Source organism: Rhincodon typus, chromosome 15 (assembly GCF_021869965.1).
Source record: "Rhincodon typus isolate 14 chromosome 15, sRhiTyp1.1, whole genome shotgun sequence".
NCBI lineage: Eukaryota > Metazoa > Chordata > Chondrichthyes > Orectolobiformes > Rhincodontidae > Rhincodon > Rhincodon typus.
The window spans coordinates 7,189,592-7,202,922 of NC_063346.1; the positions used below are offsets into that span (position 1 = coordinate 7,189,592).

The window sequence follows — 13,331 nt, forward strand, 5'->3', positions numbered from 1 at the left end:
TATACATCTTCTAGGAAGTTCAACAATCATTGATCTCTAATTGGAATACTGGCGAAAAGATAAAAATGCTTAAGTACACTTGCCACAAAGAAATTAAAGATAAGAACAGTATAAATAGAAGGAAGTACCCTAATACCAGCAGGATTCAACAATAGAAAGCTCAACCAAGGATTGACATAGCCAAAAATCTCCTAATTTTTCAAACAATGTGCATATTATTGGCCTGTAATTCTGTGTCTTGTTATCGGCATATCTTCAAATAATTGATTATCTGGAATGATGTAGATAAACAGGATAGCTACTAAGTATTTCGTAAAACAAAAGAGTCTAAGAACAAATTAATAAGCTGGACTGTTCAAACTCCAATGAAAGGCAACTACTTCCCCTTAGGATTTTTTTTTAATAACTAACACAGAAAGTAGAAGAAGACTCAATTAAATTGCATAATCTGTTGTTTGAGAGAAGAAAAAAATCTCAAGGTGATAGATGAACTTGCTCAACAGGAGGGCAAACAGAACATTGCTAAATTGTCCATTGCACATCACTAAAATATGTTAGCCAACAATCAAAAAGTGGGCTAGTAAAAAGAGGGACAAAAGTTTGGTTCAACTTGTAAAGGGGAGGAAATGGCCTAGTGGTACGATCAATAGACCACTAATCCAGAGACCCCAGTAATGATCTGAGAACCTGGATTGAAATCCTGGCCATAGCAGATGGTAGAATTTGAACTCAATTAAAAAATCTTGAATGAAGAGTGTAATAATGACCATGAAACCATTGTCGATTGTTGGAAAAACTCATCTGGTTCATTAATGTTCTTTAGGGAAGGAAACTGCTATCCTTACCTGGTCAGGCCTATATGTGACCCTGGACCCACAGCAACGTGGTTGACTCTTAACTTCCCTCTGGACAATTAGGGATGGATGATAAATGCTGGCCTAGCTAGCGATACCCACATTCCATGAGTGAGTTAAAAATAAAAAGTCCTGGTTACATTAAAGCTCAAATGCTGTCAGACAACATGCCCTTCAAGATTTGTGTGTGAATGTCCAAGCATTAAGCTTGGATTTATATCAGTAAATAAGGCACATACCATAAAGGAAAATTAAATGTCACATTGGTGTGTACAATTCTGGATAGTATGTGGAAATCATATTGGCCTTGGGTAGGGTATAGCACAGATTTACCAGTATGTTCCATGAAGTGCATTTGTTAGCGACTGATTGCCTGAACCAGGAATTTTCCTGGACTGTAGACAATTAAGTCAGGATTTGATTGAAAAGAACGTTGGAAAATAAACTTCTTTCTTGCTGGTGGTAGAACTTAGGACAATGGACAAATCCTTGGGATCAGAGTCAGTCCATTCAGGGGGGAAGCAATGAAACATCTCTTCACGTGAAGAGTGATAGATTTATCTTGCACTCAAAATAGTAGATACTAGTCATAATTTAATCCTAAATCACCAGTCTTTTTTGCTAGCGAAGGCTATTTTCTGTATTGAACTAACAATGGGTGGATATACAATAGCTTTAATCTCATTGAATGGTAGAAAACATGGATTGTCTGAATAGCCTCTACTGCTTCAGCCCATTCAGCCCACCTAATCCACACCACCCCTCTGAAGAGCATCGTACCCCAATTCATTCCCCTACCCCTGCATTTTCCCATGTCTAACCCACCTAATCTAAACATCCCTGGACACTACAGGCAATTTAGCATGGCCAATCCACCTACTCTGTGCATTTTTGGACCATGAGAGGAAACCCACACAGACATGGGGAGAATGTGCAAACTCCACACAGACCGTCACCCAAGGATGGAATCAAACCCAGGTTCCTGGCACTGTGAGACAGCAATGCTAACCACTGACCTACCGTGTCACCTGACAATGTTTTCTCCCAGGATCGAACTGGGGACCATTCGCGTGTGAGGCGAATGTGATAACCACTACACTATGGAAAAAGTGGCAGAATGGATGACAAAGAGGTTACAAAGCTCACAGTTGACTTGGCTTTGTGAATAATTGTATCAAATACGGGAGCCAGGAGATTACACTAAAACTTTACAAATCAATGCTCATGCTTCAGCTTGGGTATTGTGTTCAATCCTGAGCATCATGCGTTTTTGAAGGAAAAGGAGCAGAGGAGTTTTGCTAAAATGATATAAAGAGATAGAAATTTGATCACAGGCAAGATAAACTGGAATTGTTTTGCTTAGAGTAGAGAAGGAGAATTACTCGCAATGTTAAAAATTTTGAAGTGTTTTGATAGAGTAAGCTAACTGAGAACTTAGTTGCATAAGGCCAGAGGAGGGCCAGTAACAAGAATACAGAATGTAATTGACAAAACAATGAGATGTGAAATCTAGATAAGATTTTTCATGCATTGAGTTGTACTGATCGGGAATGCATCATCTGAAAGGATGTTGGAGGCAGATTCAATAGAAACATTTATAAATACTGGAGGGAGAAAAGCAGAAAAATGGGACAATGTGAGAGTTCTTTCTAAGAGCCAGTTCCAGTGCAATGGGTCAAATGTTCACACTGAGGTTCTGCAGATTGGTAAACTGACATGATTAGAAGCCAGATAATATGCTTGACCTTTCACTTCCTGATTATAGGCCTTTCTCTGTGCTCCAGTTAACTGTCTTGCTTGCTGACATAACAACAGTGACTTTGAATGTTTGCAAATAACTTTGGTTGACTCCTCGGATGCAATCAGGTGCTGAATAGCTGCAAGTTCTTTGTCAGTCAGCACAGAAATCTTCACAAAGAAAGACAGTCAATTCGACAAAGGCTAATTACAATGCATTGGAATAAAATTCCCCATGTTTACAACTCTTCCCTTACCTCATCCCCATACCTGTCACCTCCTCACTTCTACAAACCTTTTAAATTCCCTGCAATCATCTAGGTTTTTCCCATTGAGTGCTCCGATTTTCAATGTCCCAATGTTGGTAGCTTTGCTTTCGGTTGCATCTTGTCTTTTAGGCCAAAATTGCCATGTGCATATTGAGATATTTGTTTGGAGTATCTTGGGCTGAAGGTGTCTGCAAATTCACTGTCTGAGGATGTTTGTTCATTCATAAAAGTGAGATGCTCCAATACCTTATTTCCTGTTGCATTCCTTTATTTATATCTGTATATAATAGGTTCTCAAAAATAGCACTCTAGTGTGTGGTCTAAGATCTCTCTCACTCTTCAAAACTTATTCCAGAATGGTGTCTTCTACCTTATTGATGTCAGAGTCAAATGATCAGTTATATTTTCATGATTAACATTATATCATACTTTTATCTTTTTTTCTTTATTTTTCTAATTTATACCTAAAATGTTGTATATTTGTATCTCAGATGGTGCTGGAAATGGAGAATTTGTTCACTTTTCACTGCACTCATGTATCCCTGTATTTTAGTGCATATGAAAATTAATCTAATTCTGATTTTAATTCTAATTCTTTTGTCTGCTGAGGACTGAAGATTTCTTCCTAATCCTCAACATCTCTGTACGTCCCTGTCTATATTTCAAAAGCATCTGGAAACTACCCCTTTGGGGTTAGACTGGGTCATCTGTCCTAATGCCTTATATGATTTGGTGTCAATCCTTGCTTGGGAACACTCCTATAGACATTTTGGTGTGTTATTATGTTGAAAATGTTAAATGAACATTTAATTTTTGTTGTAATTTTTCTCAAATGAACAATAACCATGAAACATCCCAATTTAGTGCTCGCTGAGAATTTTCTGTTTCATTAATTAACAACAAATAAGGTGCTGTTCTGCTGAATGTGGAGTCTGATGATTCCTCCCTCACATGCTGTGGTTTCTTGGAAAACATGATTGTTTATGCATGAGACACAAATCTATTTGAATTAAGTAAACAGATCAAGACAGCATCACCAGGGAAATGTGTTTAATGAAAGACCCTACATACAGGTCATCTTCTGTAACTCAAATGATAATTTCTGCTTGTTAAGCAGTCTGCCTGATTTTTATTTTCCCCCTACTCAACTTTATGCTGGCTTAGCAATTTTGAACTTCTTGTTGATTTTTTTTTAATCTCCAAAGATCATTTTGGTGTATGGTATTCTCTCGTTGTTCTAAATGCTCTTTCACATATCAATCCAGCACTGTGTTGCAGTTCTGATTAATTTCCCTTTTAAGTAAATGATCAGCTGATAACCTTGCTTATGGGTCTGAGGATTATCATTAAGAGTGATTGTATAATAGTTAAGGAGTATTGTTCTTGCCCTAGATTCTTTGCGAAGTCATTCAAGATCAGCTTGCCTCTTTTCACATTTACCAAAATCACTTCATAAAAACCGAAAGAACTGTGGATGCTGTAAATCAGAAACAAAAACAGAAATTGCTGGAAAAGCTCAGCAGGTCTGGCAGCATCTGTGGAGAGAAATCAGAGTTAATGTTTCTGAGGAAGCGTCACTTGACCCAAACTCTGGATTTCTCTCCATAGATGCTGCCAGACATACCAAGCTTTTCCAGCAATTTCTATTTTTGTACCAAAATCACTACTTCAATTCTGAAGAGAAAATAAACAAATTTTTTACATTATCAACATTGAAAGGGATAAATTGACCAGAAACTTAACTGAACCATCCATAGTAATAAAAACAGAAGCTGTTGGAAAACCTCAACAGGTCTGGCTGCATCTGTGGAGAAAAAAATCAGAGTTAATGTTTCAGGCCCAGTGTCTCTTCCTCAGAACTGAGCATCCATAGTAATACTGTGGCCAGGAGAGATAGTTAGAGCATGGGGATTTTTTAGTAAGTAACCTACCTCCCTACTCTCCACAGCTTATTCACCATCTATCAGAAACAAGGCAGGAGTATGATGGAATTCTTCCTATTTACCTGGATTAGTGTAGTTACAGTAGCATTTAAGAAACTTTGTGCCATCTAGTACAATGGTCAATTGCCACTCTCAATGCCACTGTTAAACACTCACTCCCTCCATCACAAGTGTACATTGACAGCAATGTGTACCATATACAAGACTACCACAACAAATTGCTAAGCTATGTTTGAAAGCACTTTTTTTGTGTAGAAGAATAAGGGCAGCAGATACATGGAAACATCATGACCAGCAAGCTCCCGTCCAAAACATATACCATGCTAACTTGGAAGTAATGTTGCTGTTTTGTCACTATGGCTGGATCAAAGTCCTCAAACTCCATCCCTAACAGCTCTCTGAATTTACCTCTGGAAGCAGCAGCTCACCACAACCTGCTCAAGGGCAATTAGGGATGGACACTACGAATAGCCACTGACCCTCAAATTCTGTGACAAAATAAGCAAAATGCAATGTCTGAGTTCCGAGGAAAGATCACTGGACCCGAAACGTTAGCTCTGATTTCTCTTCACAGATGCTGCCAAACCTGCAGGGCATTTCCAACAATTTTTGTTTTTGTTTCTGATTTACAGCATCTGCAGTTCTTTTGTTTTTTTCAAATGTAATGTACCTCTGCTGCCAGACCTAAACAAGGGTGCTCATTTGTTTAGAACAATAACGGTGGAAGGACAAATCACTAAAAATTTGATTGCATAGCAAAGTGTTTTTCAGACAAAATGCAAAAGTTTGGAGGCTCGTTTTGACACACAAGAGAGATTGGGATACTGACTCTGTCTCAGACCAAGCTATAAGTACACCACACAACCTATTCAGTTAGGGAGACAATCATGATGAATTGAAGATGATTTGAAAATGGTGATAAATCAAACATTCATGTAAAGCAGGCATGAAACTGATACCATTCAGGCCAAAGAGGGACCCATGGGAAGTTTATTGGTGACTGATTGCATTTCTGGTCACTTTTTATTCAGTGTGAGAGAGCCATCCAACACTTCTGAAATGGACCAGGATCATTACTAGTTAGACAAAAAAAAGTCTTTCTTCTCATGAGAATGTGAAACTAGAAGGATCACACCATCTTTTGTTATAATGATAAATGAAGCAGCTATTTGGTCCACATCTTTGAATGCATAGTTGTTGAGATTAGTGACTTTCTTTCTAGTGGCAATGGTGGAGGAGCCAGTGTTATCAGGATATATAGAAAAGAAAATCTCAATTCTTTTTCAAATGGTACTGTCGAATTTCCACTCTCCAGCTGAGCCATAGCCCCATCACTTCAGAAAACTGATAGCTGTGTCAGTAAAGCACTTTCTTCATTGCAATTTCAACCTCCATGATATACTTAAGTACCTAAAGGGTTTTTACCCACAAACCTCCTGACTCAGGGAAGCAGTCAGATAATAAAAAACAAAAATGGAAATTTCTGGAAAAGCTCAGCAGGTCTGGCAGCATCTGTGGAGAGAAATCAGAGTTAACGTTTTGGGTCGAGTGACCCTTCCTCAGAACTGATGGTAATGAGGAAATTGCTGGTTTTTATACAGAAGATAATGTAGGGGAGGTAGTAAGGAGTAAACAATTTGTAGTGATAGAGTGCAAAGAGTGAGAGGAACAATTGGATAGACAAAGGAGTGGAAAACAATCAGCCTGGGAGAATGAATAGCTGTCAATGGGAACAATCAGTGGCCAACAGTGGGTTGTATGTAATAGCAGACCATGTAATAACAAGGCCTGGTGTGTGGGTTTGGGGTAAGGACATGGGAGAAGGTGCCTCAAACCCTAAAGTTGTTGAACTCGATATTGAGACAAGAAGGCTGTAGTGTTCCCAAGCAGAAAAGACCACCTTGTTCCATGGCTAACATCTCTGTCTCAGGCTTGCTGCAGTGCTCCAGCGCAGCTCAGCACAAGCTGGAGAAACAACACCTCATCTTCCAACCAACCTTTTCCTAGCTACCATCAGTTCTGAAGAAGGGTCACTGGACCTGAAACATTAACTTTGATTTCTCTCCAAGATACTGCCAGACCTGCTGAGCTTTCCCAGCAATTTCTGTTTCTGTTTCTGATTTCCAGTGGTTTCACTTTTTAAAATTCTGGTAATTAATCTGTGTTTGGAATGTGAACAGGGTACTGAGCATACTGTTTCATATTTATTACTTTTGACTGAAGAACTGGGGATATGCATTCATATCTGACCATGAATTTGAAGTGATTTAGTCAAATAAATCTGAAATAAAATGCTAGTATTGATAATAGTAAAACCTCTAGGGTTATCATAAAGACCTCAATTAGCATTATTTACAGAGGAAATCTGCTGTTCGTGTCCTCTGGTGTAAATGTGACTCCAGACCAACAGCAGTGTTGTTGACCTTTAGGTCCTCTGTGATGTGGAACATACCAAGATTCTCAGTTGTAGTAGATTGCTCCAGGGAATGACAACAAGAAAGAGATTTCAGAAAGATATTCAATAAGACATTCAGCACCGCTTTACAAAGGGAAATTAAAGTTGGATGACGAATGCAAACCTTGTCCCAAAGTGAAGTCCACATTTTGTAAAAATGAAACAAAAAACACGCTTTGCTCTTCCTTGGGGTTCTGAATGGCAATGTCTCTAACTGGGAATATGGTCAGCTATCTCATCCACTTTGACATGTCCCAAACGTGCATGGAGACGACTCTCGATGTCATTTAGCAATGAGAGACTATATTATTGTTGTTGGATATGAAGTGTTAAGAAACAAGTTGACTTTTTAAATTTATATTAAAAAAAATGACACAGGTTGCAGTTTCAGTTCAGGCTGTAGGGTTAGGTTGGTGAGTGACTTTAATCAAAACCATACTGTGATGGGAATAGTGAATGAATTGAAAAGTTTTTAAAATCACATACCCATCAATTAACACAAACCTCTCCCTCTGGTTAGTATTCTTGCTGGGCACATTCCTGAAGTTCGCCATGTAGGCTACCTGTGGCAAGCATTTGCTGCTTCTCATCAGCAACTCAATGTAATCCCATGATGTGGAAGTGCTTGTATTGGACTGGGGTAGACAACGTCAGAAATCACATAACGTCAGGTTATCGTCCAACAGGTTTATTTGAAATCACAAGCTTTCGGAGCCTCACTCCTTCTTTCTTCTCTCACTGATACCTGAAGAAGGAGCGAGGATCTGAAAGCTTGTGTTTTCAAATAAACCTGTTGGACTATAACCGAGTGCTATGTGATTTCTAACTCAATGTAAACAAGCCTTCCATTCTTCCATGGCGAAATTCTTGACTGCCTTTTGACATTTCTTGCAATTTGCTGGCTGCAGTAATCTGCAGATTAGAGTTTAATTACTCAAGACTCCAACATAGTTCTTGAGGAATTCCACTGGCAAGGGGGATTTTCAACAACAAATGTTTTCACTTTAGATATTGTTGGAAATAAATATTGATATTTAAGGATTATGTGGAAAAATTGGAAGATATGGAATGGACCAAATATGTTCTGAATTGAAAAGGGTACCATGATTCTATTAAGGAATAAATTCGATCAAGTAAAATGTCCTGTAAGGCACCTGCTGTTTACAGAAAAGTCAAATGAATTTAGAGAAAGGCAAGCAAAGCTTTCAAGGAGATAATAGATGGAATTACTGGAAGTCCAACTTTTGAAACGATGAGGGAGCTTCTATGTTAATGAATGCCCAGCATCCCTTTACAATCTTGGTTTTCTATTTTGTTGAGCGAAACTCAGCAAGGAAGATGCACCAGAAACTGAAATTATTTCCTCTGGAAGCATTTTTCAGAATTTAATAAGGTTTCTGAATGCCAATATTTCTGACTATTTTGTAAAACCAGGAAAGTTGGGACTTTGACCAGTTTCCAAAGCCACGCATGTGGGTTATTTGCAATCAAAACTGAAGCTCTGCTATCAATCAACAGCTGTTAGCAAACCAACTTCATTGCTGGAAATCCAATGAACCATGAAAGGTTATCCCATTCTATATTGCCTGATGAAGTGTCATTTACACTGGAAACATTAGCTCACTTTCTCTGACCCACTGTGATCTCCAACATTTTTTTATTTTCAGTTCAGATTGCAGCATCTGCAGTAATTTGTTCCTCCATTCTGTATTTTGTTTTCAGACTCTTGGCTCATAGTGGAACGTTTCTTTGCTCACCATCACCTCTTGAGAGACTGTTGTCATTTTCTATCGTGTGAATGGTGCTGTAAAGTGAAAGATGGGTAAATATACTCATCGAGGGCTAGTTCTGGTTTCTGGGATTGTCTCATCAAGGTGGTCTTCTGTTTGTGGTCAATCTGATGATGCTCATCATGACGTACAAGAAGCTGGAGAAGCTGTACAGCTTGGGTGTCAGTTGAAGGTGCTCTCTAGAGACATCATTGAAGATGGTGCAAGAAAACAAAGTAGCTGGAGCTCCAGGTTACACGTTTATTCCCCTCTTCACACCCTTCTTGAAGATTCTGTGGCCTGTGTCAAGTACTAGCATTGGGTAGGACCAGGAAGATCCAATGAGGTGACTACTTTCCATATTTGGAGGTCAAAGAATAAGGTTTTGAACATTCAACTGTCAAGTGCTGTCCTTGTGACACTGTGCCTCTGGTGTCCTGCTGAGCTGGGTGCCACCAAGTCTGCGTAACATTCTTCTAACAGAGCAACTTCACTGGAGACGGGGACAATGGTTCATTCTGAAACACTGTGGCCATTAGCAGCTGGCCAGGCGGTTTCTGTCTGGTCCAAGACCTGATTGCATGAATCCTATCAGTCCCAGCTCTACAGTTTGCAAATTTCAGGGTCTAGCGGGTTTAAACTTGGTTTCCACATTTTGAGATTTTACACTTGCTCATTAAAATCAGTCACTGTGTCTGTAATCGTCCTGGAGGTCATGGGTCACCTGGCCACAGTGCTTGAGAACAATGTTTAATTCCAGGTAATAGATGAAATATTAACCAATGTTTGCCACTTGTTTTAAGTACATGTTTTTGATTCTAATAAACATTATTTGGGTTAATTAAGAAAAAAAACCTGGTGAAAATTGCTTTTAATCTGGATGGTACATGCAATATTTAAGTGCTAATTTTGAAGATTGAATCAAATAATAATAATATAACTGCTGGAATAGTTGGGCTCAACTACCAACACATTCTGCCATCACAGTCATAACAGCATTCAGAGATCCGGGTGAAGTGTGCTGGAAACCAAAAAGCAGGAAATGTGTGTAAAATGAAAAGAAGGTAAAGCAAATCATAAGGTAGTGAGTATGTGTGTGACACCAGATTGGGGTTTTGGATGCTTTTCAATTGTAATGAAAAAGGGAACACTGAGGGAAGTACAGTGCTCTAATGTTTTAAGTATGAGTTAGGGATTGAGTTTTGTCAAGACATGGAGAGTCAACAGTTCATTAAAATGGCAGACAGGACCTGAATCAGGATATTCCACCCACATTTCCAACAGATATCATTTTGCCCAATGGTGGAAACAGGCCAGATGTGACACACTCACAGAGGCTAAGCTGAACTCGGTAGGGCCATTTGAACTTGTCTACTGCATTCGCTGATCACAATGTGGTCTCCTCTAAATTGGGGAAATGAAGCGTAGACTGGATGACCGCTTTGCAGAACATCTACGTTCTGCTCACAAAAAAGACCCTGAACTACCTGTTGCCTGCCACTTTAATGCACCACCCTGTTCCCTGACCAACATCTCTGTCTCTGAGATAGTAGGAACTGCAGATGCTGGAGAATCCGAGACAACAAGGTGCAGGGCTGGATGAACACAGCAGGCCAAGCAGCATCATAGGAGCAGAGAGGCTGACGTTTCGGGCCTAGACCCTTCATCAGAAAAGGGGGAGGGGAAGGGGGTTCTGAAATAAATAGGGAGAGAGTGGGAGGCGGATAGAAGAGGGATAGAGGAGAGGATAGGTGGAGAGGAAACAAACAGGTCGAAGAGGCGGGGATGGGGCCAGGAAAGGTGAGTGTAGGTAGGGAGTTAGGAAGGGGATAGGTCAGTCCAGGGAGGACGGACAGGTCAAGGGGGCGGGATGAGGTTGGTCGGTAGGAGATGGAGATGCGGCTTGAGGTGGGAGGAGGGGATAGGTGGGAGGAAGAACAGGTTAGGGAGGCAGGGACGAGTTGGACTGGTTTTGGGATGCGGTGGGGGGAGGGGAGATTTTGAAACTTGTGAAATCCACATTGATACCATTGGGCTGCAGGGTTCCCAAGCGGAATATGAGTTGCTGTTCCTGCAACCTTCGGGTGGCATCGTTGTGGCACTGCAGGAGGCCCAGGATGGACATGTCGTCTGAGGAATGGGAGGGGGAGTTGAAATGGTTCGCGACTGGGAGGTGCAGTTGTTTGTTGCGAACCGAGCGTAGGTGTTCTGCAAAGTGGTCCCCGAGTCTCCGCTTGGTTTCCCCGATGTAGAGGAAGCCACACCGGGTACAGCGGATGCAGTATACCACATTGGCAGATGTGCAGGTGAACATCTGCTTGATGTGGAAAGTCTTCTTGGGGCCTGGGATGGGGGTGAGGGAGGAGGTATGGGGGCAGGTGTAGCACTTCCTGCGGTTGCAGGGAAAAGTGCCGGGTGTGGTGGAGCTGGAGGGGAGTGTGGAGCGGACAAGGGAGTCACGGAGAGAGCTGTCCCTCCGGAAAGCAGATAAAGGTGGGGAGGGAAAGATGTCTTTGGTGGTGGGGTCGGATTGCAGATGGCGGAAGTGTCGGAGGATGATGCGTTGGATCCGGAGGTTGGTGGGGTGGTACGTGAGGACGAGGGGGATTCTTTTTTGGTTTTTATTGCGTGGACGGGGTGTGAGGGATGAGGTGCGGGAGATGTGGGAGACACGGTTGAGGGCGTTCTCGACCACCGAGGAGGGGAAGTTACGGTCCTTGAAAAACGAGGACAACTGAGATGTACGGGAGTGGAATGCCTCATCCTGGGAGCAGATGCGGCGGAGGCGAAGGAATTGGGAATACTGCACATCTGCCAATGTGGTATACTGCATCCGCTGTACCCGGTGTGGCTTCCTCTACATCGGGGAAACCAAGCGGAGACTCGGGGACCGCTTTGCAGAACACCTACGCTCGGTTCGCAACAAACAACTGCACCTCCCAGTCGCGAACCATTTCAACTCCTCCTCCCATTCCTCAGACGACATGTCCATCCTGGGCCTCCTGCAGTGCCACATCTCTGTCTCTGGCTTGCTGCAGTGTTCCAGTGAATCTCAATGCAAGCTGAAAGAACAACACCTCATTTTCTGCTTGGAGACCCTGCAGCCCTCCGGACTCAATTGAGTTCAATAATTTTAGGGCCTCAACTCTCCCATGTCCCAGCCCCCTACCCCATACACCAGGCCTTGTTATCACATAGCCTGTCATTACACACCCCCTGTTGTTAGTAACTAACAGTCCCCATTAACGACTATTCACCCTCCCAGCCTAATCGTTATCAACTCCTTTATCATTCCAACTGTTCTCTCTCTTTAGGGTCTATCCTATCATTTACTCCCTACCCAAACACCTCCTTATTTTCTGCATATAAACTGACATTTTCCCAGCCACCATCAGTTCTGAGGAAGGGTCACCAGACCTGAAACGTTAACTCTTGTTTTTTTCTTCACAGATGCTGCCAGACCTGCTGAGCTTTTCCAGCAACTTTGTTTTTGTTGCATTTGAACTAAGTGCTGATCTCCAGCCCTTTAAGTACAGTTGAAAAAGTCTGCTTTTGTGAGAGAGAGTTGAAATAGAAACTGTTCCAGCAATTACAATCGTTGTTTGTTAAAATTATCCCAAGGGCTACATTAGTATCAATGATTGGATGTCTTCCACAAACTACAAATACAAGGAGGGTATATGTTGACAGTTTAATTGACCACTCAAAAGGGTTATTAAAGGATTAGTTATGGGGTTATGGACACAAGTTTGTTTTGAAAAATAGTTAAGTATTTGAAGGGTTTTGCTATTTTTGATCCGGTTTTATAAATTATGAATTAAAAAAAAAATTGTGGAAGCTGTAATAAATGCAAGGGTAAAGGATGATGAGTGGAGTGTACAAGCAGACATGAGTTGGCATGAAGATGGCAAGGAGGCAATAAGGGGCCAGGGGAAGTGAGAAGGGGCTATGAAATGGCCTAGAGAGAGATTCATGGATAGCATAGGATGGCAAGAAGGTTGGCTGAGCTGGGAGATGATGTCAGGCAGTCAGGCCTAAAGGTCCTCTTAGTTAGAAAGAAATAACTGAGATGAAATTCCAGAGCAACAAAATAGAGCTGGAAAACAGCCTATTCCTGTGTCTGCACGTGATCTGGACCTGCAAGCGGTGGGCATGAACCAATCCACGGCTGCTCTCCGAGAGTGAAAAGTGCACCTTTAAAAGGGCTCCTTATCCCAAAGCACATGTACCGAGTAGGGACATTATTTACTTCTACCTGAGATAGTAGGAACTGCAGATGCTGGAGAATCCGAGACAACAAGGTG

General features: G+C 41.4%; 1 non-coding gene across 1 annotated transcript; it reads right to left on the minus strand.

Moving 5' to 3' along the window:
* Positions 1-1,889: 1,889 nt before the first annotated feature.
* Positions 1,890-1,965, minus strand: trnav-cac. The gene has a single exon. It is a non-coding gene; the product is annotated as a tRNA-Val (tRNA).
* Between the last annotated feature and the right edge of the window lie 11,366 nt (positions 1,966-13,331).